The sequence below is a fragment of the Mus pahari genome, chromosome 2, assembly GCF_900095145.1.
Source record: "Mus pahari chromosome 2, PAHARI_EIJ_v1.1, whole genome shotgun sequence".
NCBI lineage: Eukaryota > Metazoa > Chordata > Mammalia > Rodentia > Muridae > Mus > Mus pahari.
Window position 1 is genome coordinate 21,638,780 of NC_034591.1, and position 21,042 is coordinate 21,659,821.

Consider the following 21,042-nt stretch of genomic DNA (forward strand, 5'->3'; position numbering starts at 1 on the left):
GAGAGAGAGAGAGAGAGAGAGAGAGAGAGAGAGAGAGAGAGAGAGACTATACAGTGTTCAGTGTCTGTTTGTAGCTCTAATGCTCTAACCCCCAGGCTGGTGTGTTGGGTTAGGCCACCCTGCCCCACCCCCTCTATTTTAAGGCTACCAAGTCTTTATCAATAACTGAGAAGGAAGGAGGACTTGCCCAAGCAGCCCTGGACAAAGGCCTCTCTCTTTGGAGCTGCCTCATTTAACCCATGTTAGTTGTGAATATTCCCAACTACTTTGTAATTGGGGAGAAAGGACATCACAAACATACATAGACCAGGCTGATAGAAACCCTGCAAAGGGACTTCTTTCCTGTGTCTCTAAGACAGATCAGAAGCAAGCACGCCCAGGAAAGGATCTCCCTCCAGTGCCTACTTTCCCTGCCCTCTTCCCCAGAGTGTCTGTGGAGGCAGGGACAGGCTGCGTTCCTGAGGGCAAAGAGAGCACACTACCCAGAATAATGAGGATGTGCCAGGAGGCAGGTGAGCCTGACTGAGGGTGGTAGATCTCACAGGGCAATGAGGACTCTTGGAGTCAGTCCTACAGGAAGAGGAGCTGTCCCTGCCCCGAGAGGCGTCCCTCTGGCATGCTTGGAGAACGGATGTCTGAGTGTGGTGGATGTTGTAGTCCCTCTGGCATGCTTGGAGAACGGATGTCTGAGTGTGGTGGATGTTGTAGTCCCCCTGGCATGCTTGGAGAACGGATGTCTGAGTATGGTGGATGTTGTAGCTCTCTGACTGGAGGGTCTGAAGGTTGTCTGTGCCTTGGTGCTCCCTTCAACTCCGGAGTTCTCTAAGCAGACCCTGGGAGGCTCTACCGATTGGCACAGCAGCTGGTGCTGGCTCAGTTAATTCACAGCAAATGTGGCTTCTCTTTTGGGTCTAGGTTGTCCTTAGGTCACTTATGCCAGCATGAAGGCAAAGAAAGGAAGCCCATCTAGAACTCATAGAGAGTCTTTGGGGACACTGTCATAAACTATTTGGAGACAACTTTGAATCTGTTTATTGAGATCTCTTTGGGGGTCATCTCCCTCAAACTTAGGGAGATTTTCTACATTTTTTTGTTTGTTGTTTTCTAAGGAGATCATATTAACTCCTCACGTAGAAATCTCACATACATTTTTGTGACTCTTGGGGAGAAGATTCTACAAAACTAGAAATCTAAAAAGTCTTATATTCAGTGTGAGTATTTGGGCAAGGGTTAATGTTCAGCTGAGCTGAACGGGTCCACGTCAGGCAAAGCAAGCTCTCCTCCTCGTAAAGATCCTATGCAATGTCTGCTCCATAAAAACGGATCTCTACCTCAGCTTAGCCTCTCCTAACCCAGTCTCTCTCATTGTCATGCTAGCTATGGCATCAAGGCCTGTAAGGCTTTTCTGGGCAGAGGTCATAAGTCTGAGAATGCTTCCTGACATTCTCAATTTTAAGCAGGGATCAGGTACCAGGGTACAGCCTACTCATGCAAAAGAACTTTCCTTCAGTCTGTATGATTTTCTCCTTTTTTTTTTTTTTACCAGATCTTAGCATGCACAGGAATGTCAGTGGTTGGATAGTGTTATGCATGGTGCACAAGTGCTTGGTGTGATTTTTGGACCTTTAGCCTCCCATTCTTGAATCAGGTGACTTTGTGGCTATTGGTGTCAGCTGGGGTGCAAAGGCAGCCTCAACTCTGGAGGCCACTTTTCCTTGCATTGCAATTAGTGGGTCCATTTCCTAGCAGCCTGTTGGTGACTCTAAAAATGTCCCAGAGCTGAGCCCATTAAGTCCATAGAGTGGTCTAAGAGTGGTGGGAGAAAGGCAAAACTGGTGGACACCAAAGTCTCACATTTAAAAATTAGGGATGGATTCACATGCATGCTCACATGCAACACATGTGCTTTTAAAGTGTGTTGACAATAATCTTAACTGGCCCAACACACACACACACACACACACACACACACACACATCTGCGTCTGTCTTTTGGGGAATGTAATATACGTGCCATGGTATGTGTTCTGGGGGTATACATCTATGACCATGTCGGGGGTGGTATACACCTGGTCTGTGAAGGGGTGTGCGCATGCTGTCATATATGTAGAAGTCAGAGGACCTTCTTGTTTGAGATTCACTGATGGATATATGTGCTAGAATAGATGGCCATGAGCTTCCACACATCTGCTCCCCACTCCTCCTTGCAGGGTGTTCTCGAAACACAGGTGCTTGCATGACTGCATTTGGCTTTAACATGAGTCTAGGATCCAAATTCAGGTCATCAGGTTTCTATGGCAAGTGCTTCAACATCCGAACCTTCCTCCCAGCCTTAACTCTGTCTTTAAACACAGTATAATCTACTCAGGGATGTTTGAAAATGGATATTTGTTAATGTGAGTGGGGTGATTTACTCAAGTGCCATGAAGGCCACTCAGATGGTTGATGACACCTGAATTCACCTTGACTTCCTCTCATTCTCTTCCCACACAGAGTCCAGAAGGGGGGGGGGACAGAAAGGACGAGGGTAACAGGATTCAAATTTAGTGAGCTCTTGAGGGAAGGCTAAATCCTGCCTCAGAGAACCAAATTAACATGATATTTCCACTTAAATTTTTAAAGGAGCAGATTTATTTTAACATATGCTATCCCCATTTGAAATGATTTAAAATTGGAAAGCTGTCATCAGTAATGCTATTCAATAAGAGAAGACAGAAGGATTCATTCTGGAGTTTTCCAACGAGCCATAAGACACTCGCACAGCTATTGAGCAGGGATAATGTTTTAGTGATGTAGATGATATATGGATGTATGCATGACTGCATGTATGTACACAGACATAAACAGACATGCTCAATATACATTCACATGAACATGTAACCCTCATGTGTAACAAAATCACAGCTGTGAAGATCCCATATCTTTCTGGTGACAGGAATCTCTCAGTGTGTGAGTTATGTGTCCCATGAAAAAACTGTCCCAAAGCCTCCTCTGTGGAAATATTTATGCTGTTTTCCAGCTTTGATGGAGGGCTACATGTAGGTGATTGAGGTCTGTTACTAATGGTCATGGGATGTGACCATTACTTCCTGTTGCTCCTGTGTTGTGATCACTGTCGGTCCCAGAAAGCCCTGGAGTGTTCATTAACTTACTAACATGTGGGCCTCAGAATCTAGCATTGACTGGTAAGCTAACACATTTACCTCAATAGAGGAATGTCTTGGATTTCATAATATAATCCTAGAGCTAGCACAATGGCAGGAGCAACTGTTAAAGGCATGGAGCTTACGTTATAAACAAGTTCAATGATCACCTGTAGGATGTGTGCTTGGCCTTCCTGCCTGGGGTGCTTGAAACACAATCTTGTTACTTCTTAGAATACCTAGAATCCATGGTAAGAGAGTATTGGTCTGACCATGGTAAGAGTTCAGCTTTTGTGTAACCATGTTGCAGGGAAAAGCAGGAGACACCTGCATTTCATGTGGTATTAAAGTGCAAGGAATGGTTGAAAGAAACCAGGAAAAACAATATACAGTATTAAGAAGGGACAGTCTGACATACCGCAGGGTCATGATAGGAGAGGGGGCATTCAGAATCCAAACAGTGCTTTCGGTGTCAATGACTGTCATGACCACAGTCACAGAAAGTAAATTCACCATGTGTAGAGTTCATCTATGGCTCCGTGGATAAGACACTGGGAAGAGCTGACTAACCCCTGTGGAGCCTGTGAGCTCCCAGAGTGAGGGGCTGGAGCTGTGAGGCTTGGCTGGGAGAGCACGGCTGTCACTGGATAAAGTCACCTTAGAGAGCACAGCACTGGAGCTCTGTTGAAAAGGACATCGGTCAGCCTAGGTGTGCTGTGAGGAGGAAGGAGGCTGGCTAACATGTGCTATCCTCACAGAAAGCTATTATATTCCATCAGTACATGGTGACAAAGCAGGCAGCTGGCTCACAGACCAGTGAACTTGTGGGTTAAAATGGTGGCCAAAGTCAGACACGCCACAGGGCTAGGGCCACTCATGGAGGCAGACTCAGGAAGTTTGACTACACACACCCCATGCCATCACTGGGCAGGCGTCAGGCTGTGGGAAGCCTCAAGACTCCGTTCTGGAGATAGGGGGTGCGGTCTGAGGTCCCCATGGAACGTCCAGTGTTGATTCTCAGACACCACAGATGCCACTGGGTGTGGCAGATGAGTTGGCTCTGGGCTCCCTGGGCCTGCAAGGAGGCCAAGGATGACAGGTTTTCAAACTCTTGCTGCTCGAAGCCACGGAAGAGCTGAGAATGGGGGCGGGGGCACTGGCTGATTTCAGCCCAGGGCTGAAGGGAAAGGGGTATGAGAAGAGTGCTCCAGCTGATTCCTGCAGGGAGGAGAGTCTTTGTCTTGCTCAGCTGGATTGCTTGGCTTGGTGGAGACCTTGGCTTGGTAGAGACCATGGCTGAAAACACAGAGAGGCCTCCTGCAGGAAATTAGACGTGCGGCTCTTTAGAGGAAGACCTGCTCCATTACTCCAGAATAGTGGGTCCCAATGAGAAAAGGCAATCCATGGTTTTAAAGCATTTATTATTATGGTGGAGAGTTGTGATGAGTGGGACCTTACCCCACTTTCTCGAGGCAGGTCTGAGGTTAGGGTAGTAGAGGCAGAGAAAAGCAGAGAGAGGTAGAGAGTAGAGAAGTAGATGCCAGTCATGGCCACGAGGAGAGAGAAGGGTAGGGAATGCAGAGAGGGGGAAGCAAGAGGGCAAGAGAGAGGCAAGAGCGAGAGAGTAAGAGAGGGAGGAGGGGCAAGCAGCCCCTTTTATAGTGGGCTGGGCCTACCTGGCTGTTTCCAGGTAACTGTGGGGGTGGAGTCCAGACAGAATACCAGGGACTTGGGGCATTGCTGTACATGATGCCCACAGAATTATGGAGCCGAGGCCTCATGTCAGGAGCCTGGTGTCTGGGGGCCTGGCAAACACCTTCTGTCCCTTGCAGGAACACCTGCTGGGTCTCCAGGGTTTAAACCTAGCTCAACCAGAAAACAGGCTGCCTTTCAAGGTCCCACATGAACTAGGTTTGGAATAGTTCTAAATCTTCTAGGTCCATATTACATAGTGTGTCAAACAAGTCCACTCAGAAGGGTCACCTGGTGCACTAGATGAAAGTCCAGATGGTAGGAGGATGGCAGGAGACCTTTTGTCTTCAGATGGACTGCTGTTCTAGACTGAGTTCAAACAATGAAAATAGGCTATGTAGCTTTTCCTGTCACTGTGATTAAAACAGTCTAACAAAAACAGTTTGAGGAAGACAGTTTGTCCTGGATTAGAGTTCCAGGGTCCAGTCTGGCATGGTGGGGAGTCCTGGCAAGAGCTGCATTCACAATCGAGAAGAGAGGGATGAGTGCTGTTCTCAGCCCACGCTTTCCATTTTATACAGCCCAGGGTCTTTGTCCATGGAATGGCGCCAGCCACAGTAGGTAGGTCTACCAACCTCAGTTCAAGATTGTCCATTCCCCAGGAGTGTATCTCCTAGGTGACCCCAGAGCTCACCAACTTGACAAAAATCTACATACTTGTTGGGAAATGATCTGGTATAGTAAATACATTTTACTATATTATACTGGTATTGTACAAAGTCAAAACCACCCAGCATTCCAACAGTGTTGTCTGTGGAGTAACTTAGCTAAGACCAGCAAATAATACATAGAGAAGCTGGGGAGCCTGAGATTCAAGGGCTTTTCCGTGTTCTTCAGAAAGCCCAAGTGGCATGTGGGAGCACTCAAATGTGATGACTTCCTGTCATGAGGCCTCTTCCTTTTCTGCACACAGGAAGTGTGGTGTCGTCCTTAGGGAAGCGAGCTGTACCTATGTGCGATACTTCCCGATCTGATCCAGTAGACGGAGAAGACTCCTATCTCCCCACCTCATTGATGAGAAAGGAGGAGTTTGCTGAGAGGTCTCAATGGATAGGAGAAAGGGGGCAAGATGCAGAAAGCTGGCTCTCACCCTTCCTTCTGTATTTAAGTCTCCACCACCACTATGCCCCCACTGTAGCTAGAATGTCATTTGCTCAGACATGACTTGTGCTAGATATGAAGTATGCCCATTCTCCCAGTTCTGCTGTGCAAAAACACTAAATAGAAAGAAAAGCAAAAGAGTTTTTAAAAATGCATAAGGTAGTGTGATGTGTTCCTCTGAGAGACTTATAATGGTAACATCAGGTACAAAACAAAGGAATAGCTAAAGGTCCCAATTTTAGGTAGAAAACTTCGGCCTAGCAGCTGGAATTAAAAGATAAGGTATTTGGTCATGATCTTCAGTGGAAGAGTCCATCTTGGTCTCAGCAAAAAGAACTTTAGCTCTGTAAGTCCTAGGCAAGCTATGCACCCACGACTCAGAACCCTGTGGAGCTGGCCTCACTGGTGCAAGCAAGCGCCACAAGGCAGTGTCTGAAGCTGCTGTGGGAACTGAGCTGCAAGCCAGTCACCCTATTTTCCCCAAGAGAACCTCTTGGCAAAGGCAGCAGCAGGAATGCCACAGGGCCCGGTCTGGAGTCCACCAGTGGCAAGACCAAGCATTTCACCCATGCAGTAACATCTACTAATTCCCAGTGACAACTGATATCTTATTCCCTTACTAGTTTCTGATCAATTTTTAAGGAGATTTAACTTCCTCTGCCAGAATTTCAGCAAAACTGCCATCCTCCATCTGAGACCTCATGAGGCTGAATGAATCACAAGGGGCTAGGCTACTTCCAGTCTCTGGATGGTCCATCCTTTTGTCTCAGCTCCAAACTTTGTCTCTGTAACTCCTTCCATGGGTATTTTGTTCCCTATTCTAAGGAGGAATGAAGTATTCACACATTGGTCTTCCCCCTTCTTGATTTTCTTGTGTTTTGTAAATTGTATCTTGGGTATACTGATGCAGTCACTGATACAGCACGATTCTTCCCATTCCTAGCATCTGATGGAGCTCATGCCCATTTTGAGGTGAATTGTTCTATAAAATTGTGGACTATTTTTTTTTTAATCATTCTCTGCACAGTGACATTTGGACTTTTGATTTGATAGCAGAACACTTTCCCCAAAGGAAATCAGCTGAGACTGGTACAGGAAGTGACAGTCCTTCCCTGGTGTCTCCAGGATGCCTTTGCAGAGTTCTGAGCAGGTGGAGCACAGACCTAATGCCACAGTATAGACAGGAGAATGTGAAGCTCAGAATGGTTGAATGCATCATGTAGTTGGTGAACTGCAGATTCAGAACACACCCATATTTAATTTTGTTTTAAGTCAAACAGTTCTTAGTGAGAGGTAATAAAAATAGTATGTTCAGTACTTAACATAAAAATTGATGTTACCTGGAAACTGCAAAACAGACAAAGACATCCAGAGATATGGATGGATGAGGAAGCCCCTGTTGTTGTCTGGCATGTAGCTCGTGAAAGAATACCTGCTTAGCCTGTGTGAGGCACTGGGCTTATCCCTGCCAACAGGCACAAATAAAGCACCTATATGGTGTGACCTGAAAAGGGTATGTGTTCAACTCTGGGTATCTGGGGCACTGCTGTGGCTCCTGGTGTCCTTAGCTCCTGGGAAGACAAATGATTTCTCCTCCTTATTTACCTTAATCCTGTGAACAATTGGAGTTTGTAACAGCTTTTCATAGTCAAGTAATTATGTAACGAGATGCTTTTGAAACAAAGAAGACAGGGAGATAGAATGATGGAGTTTCTCCCAGCCTCTAAAAGTAACCAAGCACTAATAGATCATGCATGCTTTGGGAATGTGAAGCAGGTAATTTTTTAATTTTACTTGCAAACAACTTCATGAATGGTAGTTATGTCACAAATGTGGGGAGTTGGGCAAGTGGGGGTGAGGAGGGTTCCAGGTTACCACCTGTACAGATCAGCAGGGCTGCAAGGACTAAGATGCCTGGATGCTTCATCTATTTCCAAGTTTAAACTGAACCACACCTATGTGGGTCATGAATGACGGGACTGCAGGTTACTTTTGAGTGTCTGATAAGAGCCATCAACCCAACATGGATCTAACCAGAACGTTGCCACCCTTTCCTATCTACAAAGTGATTGTAGGTTGCACATATCCTATGACTTCATGAGGTCTAGCGCCATGTGAGCATAACCTTAAGGTTCATCAGGAGAAACACATCAAAGACTACACTGTACACGGGCATCACCTCTGGGTGCTATGCTAGGTCCAGTGACCACAAGGTGCACATATAATCACTAGCAGCCTTTATCTTTGAGTGTTATGGTAGGTCCATTGACGACACTGCACAGACAGGAACTAAGCAGCCATCGCCTCTGGATGCTGTGCTAGGTCCAGTGGTAGCATGATGCTTAGAAAGGACAGCAGTGTGGTCTAGAAGAGTGATCAGGAGGAAATACATGGGATAATGGATGTATTGCAACATTGGATGATACACAGGAATGAACAGCTAAGAGGAACTAGACAGAGTCACGCATAAATCCTTAATTCCTAATTGAGGGGTGGGTGAACCCTCACCAGGAGAAGATAGACAGGTTATTTATAGTTTCCATTGTCTAGTCTAAAAGGCAAAACTAGGGTTCTGTGGATTTATATCCCTAGCCCCAGGCTTGCCTAGGAGACAATACAGGCTCCTCTGGTTGGAAGGACTGACATGAGAGCCTAGATTGTTCCAGAAGAAACACTGAATGAGCTTGGAGTGCTCATCTGTGTCCTCCCCCCCCCGACATGAGCTGGGGTGCTCATCATCTGTGTCCTCCCCAAGAAAAGAAAGTTTGACCTGGAGCTGGATGCATCAAAGATTCTAAGACCTCAGCACAGTGCCTCTGAACTTTCCCTGGCACACAGCTATGAGCTTCTGAAGGACCCAGAACTCTCGTGTTACTTATGGACTCTCCATCCCAAGCCCAGATCCTGAAGCCTGCCGGGCTGGTATGTGTGCTGAGTGAGCCTGTCGAATGTGAGGCACCTTCTTCTCTATGCTTTCTAGTGAATGACCCACAGTAAAGAGCCCAAGTTTTGTTCATGTACTCAGTCAATGAAGCATAAATCAATCAACATTCAGAGCTTAGAGAAAGCCCGATTCCTCTCCAGGTGGCCACCTCCTCTAGGGTGGTTTCCCTGATGATGGACACATCTGGATTGCCCTTCCTGTTGCAGAATTATACCCTATTATACACAAACCTTCCTCTAATTCGGAAGTATCTCACTTGGTATCCAGACATCATTCTGTCTTGCTGTGACTCCCGTCCACAAGGGAGCCAATGCCCTCTCATTCAACAACTGTGAATGAACAAAAATGGGCTGAAGTTAAAAAGAGCTGAGTAATGGACACTGTTACCAAAGATCTCTGCTAACAGTCTGAAGTCCGCCTTCCAAGTCTTCTCCATGTAGCAAACAAAGTGATTTCCTAGGTAGGCAGGGTCCACGAGGACACTCCATTTATTCACAGAAAATCAGACATGCATTTGGGGTTTGATTTTCTAGGGTAAGATGTATCAATGAACAAGAAAGAACATAGATCACTGGTCAGGTAATGAAGAATTCTGGGAGATTTGTGTATGCGTAGTTTGCACATGCCATAATGCATATGTGGATGTCGAAGGAGGATCTGTGAGAGTTCTGTTTTCCTTCCACTATGTGCATCCTGGGAGTTGAATCCAGACTGTCAGGCTTGGTGGCAGATGCATTCATTCACTGAGCCGTCGCACCAGCCATGGTTGAACTTTTGTTTTCTTTTTTCTTTTTTTCTTTTTTGGCTTTTCGAGACAGGGTTTCTCTGTGTAGCCCTGGCTGCCCTGGAACTCATTGTTTTCTGTTTTTAAAGATGCATTCATTTAATTTTATATGTATGGATATGTATACACACACACACACACACACACACACACACAACCACTTGCATACCTGGTGCTCACAGAGGTCAGGAGAGGGCATTGAGTTACAGGCAGCTGTGTGCCACAATCAGTGCTAGAAATTGAACTTGGATCTTCTGCAAGAGTGATGAAGACTCCACACTCCTGACTCAAGTCTCCAAAGCCCATTCCTTGCTGATCTTTTTAATGAAGGGAGGTGGCTTCAAGAGGGATTTCAGATTAAGACTGACAGATTCCAGCAGGAAAAGAGTGGAAGTAAATGAAGGAGTTGGTGCTAATGGAGTCTGGTTTCAACTCCAGCTGTGTGATACCAGGTGGAAGCTGTGCTGTGGAAAGAGGAAGGGAAATGGGACTGAGCTGGGTCACACCGCAACTTCCAGGAGGAAGCTGATAGGGAGCGAAGGTCACCAGTGCAGAACCACAAGAGCAGCTTTCCTTGCAGTGCTGGGCTTAGAGCTGAGCAAATAACAGGGTGGGGTAGCCAGTCTGCACTCTCTGACTGTCACAGGTGTCGCTGGAGGCCTGTGCTGAGGTGCTGGCAGCTTAGTTGTGCTGTGCTGTGTCGGGAAAGGCTGCTGAAACTTGCCCTGCTTAGGTCTGGGTGGTGCTGCTATGATCCTGCACCATGAGAACAAGACAACATCAATATTCCGAGCTCAGGAAAGTCTCACTGTGGGGCTGCGGTTTAGATTGCCTGAGTTAAATTCTGAAGAATTAGAGATATCACAGTGAGTATATCTAAGGCTAACACATTTTTGGTCAATTTATTGTGTGTGTGTGTGTGTGTGTCTATCTGTCTCTGTGTCTCTATGTGTGTTCTTGTATGTGTGTCTGTGTATGTGCTTCAGTGTTTGCCTCTCTCTCTCTCTCTCTCTCTCTCTCTCTCTCTCTCTCTCTCTCTCTCTCTCTCTGTGTGTGTGTGTGTGTGTGTGTGTGTGTGTGTGTGTGTGTGAGAGAGAGAGAGAGAGAGAGAGAGAGAGAGAGAGAGAGAGAGAGAGCGCATGGATATTCATGTGGGTGTGGGTACACACGTAGGTGGAGTCTGGAGGGTAATGCAGATGTTACCCCTCAGGATCCCCACCCCACCCCCAAAGGCAGAATCTTTTACTGACTTGAAGCTCCCCAAGAAGGCTAGACTGACTGGCTAGTGAGCCTCAGAATCCTCTTGTTTCAACTTCCCTAGCCCAAGAGTTATAAGCATGTATTACATGCCTGACTACTCTTTATATTGATTCTTGGGCTCAAACTCAGGTCTTTGTGCTTGCAAGACAAACACTTTCCAACTAAGCCATCTCTGCAGTCCCAGAACTTTATTTTTATTTTATTTTAGTTTTTTAGTTTTGCTTTATTTAGTAATTATCTCTCCAGAAAAATCTCTTGCTTATATCATTTCATTGTCCTTGCTTGAACAGATAAATAATATCAAATGAGAAATGGTGATTGAGTGGAAAACCAGTAAAGAGAATAAAGGTCATAGCTTTTAGAGAGGCCATCTGAGTATTTGTGAACCTCATGGAATAAGTTGACAGAAATGATCTGAACAAATGTGGATCAGGGGAGGGAACAGCAAAAACCCTATGTGTGGTTTCAGCTCAGAGCTTCATTTTGTGAAAGAAACATGCCCTTTACTTCCTTAGCAGTGTTTGGGTTGGTTCAATATCTTGCACTTTAGGAACATTACAGAGAATTTAGATGAACAGATTTTTAAATGTACAGAATTTTCGCAGACTATTCGCTATTGCAGGGAACCCTTACTTTCCAGTCTAATCACTTCATGACAATACCTAAAATATTTGCCAAGGTCACATATTGCTCTTCCACACAACAGTGTGTAGGGGGTTCATTGGTTTTGCTCCTAACGCCGGTTGATGGACTTTGCCTTTCTTCCTCACCCCTTGCATGAACTGGAATGCTGGTGGTTTCCTTTTATTTTCCCGTTAAGAAGTCTAATCAATTTAAAGATAATGAGATCAATCTTGGGACGAGAACCTATGAAGCCACAAATCAATGTGTCCCTGTCTCCCGCATGGCCTGGTGCTCAGCAAACAACTATGGCCAGGGACAAATGCCACATCACTGAGATTCTTAGAAGACAACTTATATCCAGAAAAACATTTCTCGCAATATTAATTCCCTTGGCGGTTATGACCCAACAAGTTGAAGACACAGCAGTACATTTCCTACTGTGGCAGAGCCAGAGATGGCACATGAAGGGATGCCTCCCTCCGGGAAGGCAAGGCCTGAGCAGAATCTGACCTTTGTTACTCTTGAAACAGCGAATGTTTTTCTTGGGCTCAGTAGGTAGAGGGCATTAACCACCCAATGTCATTGTCCCAGGCATACACATGAGTGTATATACACTGGATTGGACAAGCAACAGTGTCACACAGCTTGTGTGACAACAGCAGTGACTGTTGTGTGAGGTATGAATGTTGTGTCTGACTTCATCCCTCTGCTTGGGTTTTGTCAGAGTGAAGACTTACATTGATTTTTCAGGTGGGCCCAAGGCCAGAAACTATAGGGGGAGGCTGACATTACAGGGCCATGCTGAGAATGGCTGCATGCAGCCCATGGAGCCCCTGTGTCCTGAGTGTCCCCAGCAGTCCAGATTTTATAAAGCCAAATCTTCACAAATATAGACTCTATTGATATAAAAATTAAAAAGGAAATTATCTTCTCTCCTCAAATTGTTTTACTCTCAATCTGGTAACAGCTTTATTTATAAAGACAAGGTTAAAAACCCTGAGTTGGTTCTCGTTCTCTCTCTCTCTCTCTCTCTCTCTCTCTCTCTCTCTCTCTCTCTCTTTCTGTGTGTGTGTGTGTGTGTGTGTGTGCACGCGTGTGTGCATCTGCTGTCTCTTTGTCTATCTCTGTCTCTCTGTTTCTGTCTTTGTATGCATGTGTCTGTCTATTTGTCTCCCTCTGTCTCTGTCTGTCTGTCTCTCTCTCTGAATAATGTTAACATCTAGAGTAGAGAGGCCTCCTGCTTAGAATACACATAAGACTCCGTAGCGCATCAATATATGTTGACACAAGACCAAAGTGAACTGCAGGCTTCAGTTTACAGAATGTTAGTAGCCATATAAAAGATTTAAAATCCCTAGAAGGCTGTGAAAATAGCCCATGGTTGAACACTAGGCTGTTGGTTCCAGTGCCACAAAAGAACAAATAAATAAATAGAAAGAGAAACAGATGACTAATTTTATAATATTATTGTCATAAATTTCAGAACTGGATATCAATAAGCCTCCTGATTCCTGAAGTGCTTTGGGAGACCACAGTGGTTATTGGATATTCACTTTCACAAGTGTCACCCACACAGACTAGTGAGATGTCCTGATGTGCAAATGCCTCTGCCACCAAGTATGATGGCCTCAGTTCAATTCCCAGAACCCACATGTGCAATGAAAACTGCTGCAAATTGTCTCCTAACCATAACACACATCCACAGCATGTGTATTCTCCCACATGTACAAATGCACAAAATAAATAAGTAAAAGTAAAAACAGTTTAAAAAAAGAAAAGAAAAAAGAAATTCCATATACAAGAGGGATTTCTAGGCAGTAAACACGATAGCCATTGCCTTTAAGATGTTTGAAACCCAAAGCACATTCACATTAGCCAGACAGGTCTCCCTGGGGTGTTTGTACTTAATTACAAGAATATCACGACTATGGTATTAACACACACACACACACACACACACACACACTCACAATAGAACAGCGGTCTTCATGAAAAGGCTTTAAAAGCTATGTGTAACAACCAGCCCAGACTGCAAGTAGAAGTTCCCTGTGAGCTGCATGCCATGTGGGTGGAGACTGGGGGGCCATGTACACACTTACGATATATGGCTGCTGGAAGAAACCAGCATTCTCACAGAGAGGAATGGGCCCATTAGCCCTTCTCAAGGAAAATAAATGCAGTCACGGAGAACATTCAGACACAGACACGCTGCCGTCCCTGCCTGTCTTCAGCCCTGTGCGGAGCAGTTTACGCACACAGAGCTGTGTATGTTGGTGATAACGCTGTAAGGATACAGCCTCCTTGCCAGATTGGCTTTTCAAAGACGGTGCTAATGTGAGGCCTTTTAGAGTTTATGTAGAGTTCTTTAAATTAGCACAGTTGCCCTAAAGCCAAAACTCTTGACATCCCAGTTAAAAAGGAGAGAAAAGAGAGGCTTGCTTGTGTACGGCTACGGAGACTGAGGACTGCACAGAGGGTGCAGCTGAGAGATGACTCACGGGCCTTTGTCTCTGGTGCAAACCTTGCTCTGAGCCTGCTTACAGGTGAGGATGACAGCAGCAGCATGCAAAATGTGTGGCCGAACATCATTGGCCACCTTCTAAAGTGCATTTGTTGCTGTTGCTCCGCAGCGCTGCCCTTTCACCTGCATGCATGGGTGGGAAAGTTGAGAGATGGCAAGGCGCCTGCCTCTGAGCAGCCTGGGCTTGCTGCTCTCTGGTGTCTGAGGCCATTCCCTTTTCTTTCTCTGTCAAGCTCAGGGTTCTGGGACGGGTGTCATGTTTACCATCTTTAGTTCTGTAGGATTTTAGAATAGTTCCATGTCTTTACTTCCTCATATCTTTAATATTGCAAACAGTTTTAAAATCTGAATTGGTCCAAGTCTGAAACTGGTAAACCCCACTGACATTATAGCAAGGTCTGCTGGCTTTGGTATGGGTGCAGGCAGGTGAGATGAACCGCTGAGCTAGTACAGGTGTCAGCCAGAAAACGTGCAGGTACTCACTCATAACCCCGCTCACTGGGCCCAATTGTCTGGAGCTTCTGATGTCCACATTGCCTCCAGAATCTGGAATTGCATGACAGTTTTCTTGGAAAGACTGGCTGGTAGAGAGAGGGTCATCTTCCTAGGCTTCATGCCTCTGTGCTCTGTACATGACCCTAGGTAGAGTCTCATTTCCCGAATGTGAATCCTGGGTGTGAAGAAGCAGAACCATGGTTCTTGTTTAGGTGTTTACATGAGCCATTCATGAAGTCAGTTATTCAGTCTTGCTTGCTCTGTTCTCACTGGAAACTAAAGATTTATGGTGTTCTCCGGACCAGTGAAATCTACACCAAGGCTGTGTTCAGTAAACATCAGTAATCAAGGGAAGAGAGTTATATTTTTGTCCCAGTCTCCTAGAGGTGTAGGCCGAGGGCATGTGGTTAGCAGCTTCCGATAACAGGTATAAATTGTGTCTCTTACCTGGCTGTCTTACTTGTTTGGCCGTTTTATCTTTACCAACTGCCAAATAACAAGCATGCATCATTTTAATTGAACCTTAAGCCTGACACTTTTATTGAAAATAATGGATTTCAAGTTATTTTTCATAGATAAAGGCTATGTGAGGCTGGGCCTTCCCTACCAAAGCTTGTCTGGGGCAGGAATGACCTTACTCCCATGCCTCAAGGAAAAAGATCACATTTGAGATAAGGCAAAAATTGATCAAACTGACTCTCCAAAGACCTGTAATAAGATGACTTTGGGAGTGACCCAAACTGAATCGTGTACATCTGTGTGATGATCTTGTGCCTGAGGTCAGTGACACCCACTGAACCTTGGGCTCTCCTTATGGTGATGACACACTCTACAGGTGATATCAGACAATTGTTCATACCCATATGTGTTCAGCCTCAGCCTCCTGTGCAGCAGGTGGAGCTGATACACTGCAGTATAAAAGCTTTATCTTTCAGACTGTTATGTTGTCTTAGAGGATAAAGGTCAGAGTTACAAAGCTATACTTTTGAATAAGAAAGTTGCATGCATGAAATAGTGCATGCCTGAAAGACCTCTGACTGTCAAGAGTAACTCCATCCAGATACCAAAGGCTCATATTTGTACAGCATTTATGTTTATCAAGAATATGAACTCCAGAGCTGGAAGTGTAGCTTAGGTTATAGACTACTTTCGTAGTGTACTGGCTGGTTTTTGTGTCATCATGACACAAGCCACAGTCATCAGAGAGGAAGGATCCTCAGCTGAGGAAATGCCTCCATAAGATGCAGCTGTAAGGCATTTTCTCAATTAGTTCGTAGGAGGGCCCATGGTGGGCGGTGCCATTCCTGGGATGGTGGTCCTGAGTTCTATAAGAAAGCAAGCTGAGCAAACCAGAGGAAGCAAGCCAGTAAGCAGCATCCTTCCATGGCCTTGCATCAGCTCCTGCTTCCATGTTCCAGTTCTGCTTGAGTTCCTGTCTTGACTTCCTCCAATGATGGACTATGATCTGGAGATATATGCCGAGCAAACCCTTTTTTCCCAGCTTGATTTTTGGTCATGGTGTTTTCATTGCAGCAATAGATATCCTAACTAAGGCACATAATATCATGTTAGATCTCTAACACTGAATAAAGGCAGGCATGATGGCAAGTACCCTGAGCCCAGCACTGGAGAGATTGGGGCAGGCTTATCAGAGGTTCACGGTCATCATCTACAGCTGCATGGCAAGTTGTTAGCTAGCCTGTGCTATGTGAAGCCATGGTTTGGGTTTGTTTAGTTAAGTTTGTGTTTGTGGAAGAATGTGAATTGTGGCTTGGCCTATTCTGTGATGCTTCAGCAGAATTCCTGGCAATGGGGGATTTTTGAAGGAGAAAATGCTTTTCAAATATTTCTAGAAATGGTTACATCCAAGGTGGAGGGCCTCCATCTTGTGGTGTCCACCCTTGGTTGGAAGGCATAAGGGCAAGAGCCCAGAAAAGGACAGAGACATCCCTATATCAGGACCTTCTAAGATAAATGGTCTACTATAATAAGGGTATAGTTTAGCTCTTAAGGGACTTTCCTCTTCACACTACAGCACTGGGAGGTCAGGTCTCTAGCCCTTGACATCAGGGAACACAGTCAACTCATAACATTGGCATGCAAGCCTATTGCTCCTTCAGACTATAAATACAACTTGAAGCTGACTGCTGTAGCCATCATGTAATTTGGGTGGCTGATGCATAGACATTATAGCATTTTTCCACCATGATTTTTTGGTATAGAGGTGGGTTGTTTAGTAGTAACTCATACCTTTGCCTAAGGCATGTGAATGATTAGGTACTGTGAGAAAAAGGTGATGAGCCTCTGTAACCTGCAGGTGCTGCTCAGTGTACCCCAGGATGACAGGCACTGTTAAAAGCAAACATGAGTGTATTCATCTTCCTATTAGCAAGAAGTTTGCAGTGCCCTGGGGTCAGGGCGCCAGCTTCTATTCTTCAGGGTTGCTCCCAGTGTTTTGCTTGGTGTCTGAACTCCTTGGGTAGTTGCTGGTGTCTGTACACAGATGTATGCCTCTGGGAAAAGAAACTTTGTCTAGGCTTCCAGACACATTTGAGAACTACAAGTAAATGTAATTAGAAGCTGGTCGTACTGTACACACCTGTAATCCCTGCCCTCGGGAGCCAGAAACAAGAGGACTGACTGCTGAATGTTCAGGGCCAGTCTGGTCTCCATAATGAATTCCAGGCTGGCCAGGACTGCATAGAAACACCCTGTATTAACAAAAGCAGCAATAGCAATATCAAGGATTAACTGTTTGGGGTAATGGTAACAGAGGAAAACAGAGAAAAGTTAGAGTGAGACTAGATGCCAATGCATCTGATATATCCCAACCTTAGGCATATCCCAATGTGCATAGGACATTATTCTGTTTTGACAATTGTTCTGACTGGGGGCTTAGCAGCAATCCTCTTTATTCTCAGGGTACACTGGGGAACATGTTGTCATATGGTTAGCCATTGTATCAATGAAGAATTAGTAACAATAGAAATGGAAAATAACATAAAGTCTTCTATGCCACTCTCATTTGAAATCTGTTCTGATTTCTATTTATTTATTTAATTTTTGAGGAGTGATGTTTACTCCATTTCTTAGAAGAATATTGAAATATAGGAAAGCTTCTCTTTCCAAAGTGGAACTGGAATTCAGAACTCAGAAACTCTGTCGTCGGTTCGGACAGCCACCCTTCCTCTGTGATCTGTGTGGCTCTGGGGACGGCTTTGCTGGCCAGCAGGGAGCTGCTCTGAGCCTGCTGATAATTTGCTGAAGGAATCTCATTAGCCCTGGCTGTTGCATCTGTTTTGACATAAGTGGAAATCCGAACTCCTCAGAGCCATTCCTGGCATGTTAGCACTCTGAAGAGAGGAGGCCAGCTAGAGTTGACTTCCTGGAATCCTCCGTCAGAGGCAGCCTTCCCTGGCCTGTGAGCTCAGGCTAATTGATCTCAAAACCACAGCAGCAGCCAATGACTAAAGAAGAGGGAATCACGGTGCACTCAGAGCCATGTTCCTTCCCTGATATCACAGGGGTGGTGAGAACCTGGAAGATCACATGACAGAACCGAGGCCCTCAAAAACCAAATGGATTTTCTGAGTTCTAAATTCCAGTTCCACTTTGGAAAGAAAAGCTTTGCTATTTTCTCAACATTCTTCGGAGACATGGAGTAAACATTACCCCACAGGAAAGTAATAAATAGAAATCAGAACAGACTTCAAATGGCAGTGGCATAGAAGATTTTATCTTATTTTCCATTTTATTACCAGGAAATGGCTCATCATAGGAAGAGATGGGAGAGAGTCAGTGGGAAAGTTGTGAGCCAGAGGACCAGGAAGTTTGATGGGAGGTAGGGTCTTCTATAAAATCTCAACAACATGACCGCCTCAACAAGGCCCAAACAAGAACAATGTCACCTGAGATGCTCATGGGGGTGGGGGGAGTCTCTAAGGCAGGAGCCTAGATAAAACACCACAGGAAGTGAATGAGTGCCGAACAAGCAAGGATCAGGCTTCCGCGCGGGTGAGCCCGGAATTGGCTGTCAATTCCGAGTACTCAGACCTGTTATGTATATGGATTCTGGTATGCATGTGCATGCATGTGTGTAAATGCATATATACATGTAGGTGGGTTTGTGCACTCACATGTATATATGCGTAGATAATCGTGGGTATGCATGTGCATCCACATGTGTAAATGCGTATATACATGTAGTAATTAAAAAAAAAATAGAGAATGCGAATCAAAAGGCTGTGAAGCTCCTTGTCACAGAGTGTCACAGACCTGAACTTTCCTGGGGACCCAGGGCTTAGGAGGGATTCCTGCCCAGTGAGTGAGATAGCCACCACCCTGTTTTGTTCTTTTTAAGTATGGACAGTTAAATGGAAATTGGGGAGAAATGGGAGCAACTACTTTTATGAGGATGTGGGTCTAAGAATACTCTCTGCTGATGTGCTCAGTTCAATGTGAAATAGTAGGGAAGCTCTGGGAATCCTATCGAGTTTGGATAGGTATCAAGGAAGCATCAAGTATTAAAGCCGAAAGGAGGCTCAGTCTGCTCTGAAATATGCTGTGTGCTCTGAAACAAGGCCCACAGAGGTAGAAGGCTCACCTTCCTCTGGGCCCTGAAGAGCAGGGGAGATCTTGGGGCCATAGTTCTGTATGTGGTAGCCCTCACTCTTCTAGGATGTACTGCATGACCTTGAAAAAATTAATCCTCCTTTTGGACTCTATCCCTTTCAGAAATCTATGCTGTGCCCTCAAGCCTGCAGGTGGGCTGGGCAGCTCTATGAGTCATACAACCCTTAGCCTTCTTGAGACCTTATTTTCAACGGGTAGCTTCTGCCATGTCTTCTTTCAAGATCATGAAAATACCCTGGGTCATGTTTGATATGGGCAGTGTGGAACCAAGGCATCCTGGACATTCCTCTAAAGTCAGTCACTACTGATGATCATCTCCCTGATGACCATGACATCATGAATATGTGTACATGTGTGTGTACATATAAGTGTGCTTATGTGTATATATGTGTGTGTGCATGTATATGTACCTGTGTGTACGTGCATGTGTATGTGTGTATGTGTGTGCACACATGTCTGTATGTATGTGTATGGGTGTGTGTTTCCATGTGTGTATATGTGTATGTGTGTGCGCATGCATGTGTGAAGGGGGGTGCGCGCACATATATGTGCGCATGCATGTTTGCTGCCTCTGTAGTATTGTCTCCTTTCAGGTTTCTTAGTCCACAAAATGAGTAACTACTCTGGGAGGACTGGCCCATAGGTAGAGTAAGCTGAGGCCTTTTGCATGTCCACCCATCTGTCATTACTTTAGGGCAGTGTAGACAGTCGTTGTATCTGTTGCTCTCTGGTGGAGCTTTGAGGAGAGCAATATAAGGCTCTGATTTTCCTTATATAAAGAGATATAAGGTATTTTCCCTTGTCCCACCTGCTTGTAAGGTACAAAAAGTATGTGAAAATCATAATGGATTTCACTAACATTGCACTAGAGGCTGGATAGAGAGCTGTTACACCAGGGGAGTATGCAGCAAAGAAAACTCACATTGTCTCTGAAAGACTGAGATTTGGGAATCCTCACTTCATTCAAGAAGGTTCCAGGAATCTTAGAGAGGAGGGTGGAACAGGAAAGGGTGGCTGCTGACTTGAAAAGATCCGGCTATGAGAGACACTTACAGGGAAGAGCCTTTAGGCTGCTGTGTGTTTGGGTTTCAGTGATCTGTACCTGTCCTGTCTCAAGGTGGAGAGGGGACAAGTGCTGCCTGGTCATTAGCATGGCAGATGTGTTGTGTTATATATAGTCAAGTGTGGAAATCATTAAGCACTGAAGAAAGGGATATTTTGACAGAGTTCATGCACATCTGCTCGAAGCTGCTCCACATACCACAGCTTCTCCTGTGCTCAGCAAATGCCAGGTTTTAAGATCACAGTCTTGTTGGCCTATACTTGATAACAGGGCATCCCTACTGTACTGAGATGTTTTCAATACTGTGTATTATGTTAGAGACTGGCTAAGGATCACTGAAGAAACATAGGAAGCAACCAGAAGTGTGAACTTCATTGTGTTTTTATCGAATCCATTCAAGGTTCAGTTTACACCTCTTACATCTGAAGACTATGCAGATCCAGGTTTCCTCGGACACTGCTATGCCCACATGGTTAGAGTTTGGGTGGCAAACTTCAGTGACCTTTGTATCTCTACATGTTCCACTTTGTCCACTGTGAAGACTCAAATGCTCTTCACAGACACATGCAGTAGGACCAACAAAGTCTGGGAAGTAAAGATATGTAGCTAGTGATGCCCGAGTCTGGGTTGGAAAATATGCAGTAGTTTTTGGATTCTGTGCTTTTTCTTCAGGCAAGAGAAGGAGAGAGAGAGAGAGAGAGAGAGAGAGAGAGAGAGAGAGAGA

The 21,042-nt window shown here is 45.2% G+C and overlaps 1 protein-coding gene across 4 annotated transcripts in view; it reads left to right on the forward strand.

The window, feature by feature from the left end:
- Positions 1 to 21,042, forward strand: part of Dpp6 (dipeptidyl peptidase like 6) — a 900,820-nt gene that overhangs the window by 445,333 nt on the left and 434,445 nt on the right. The window lies entirely within an intron of this gene.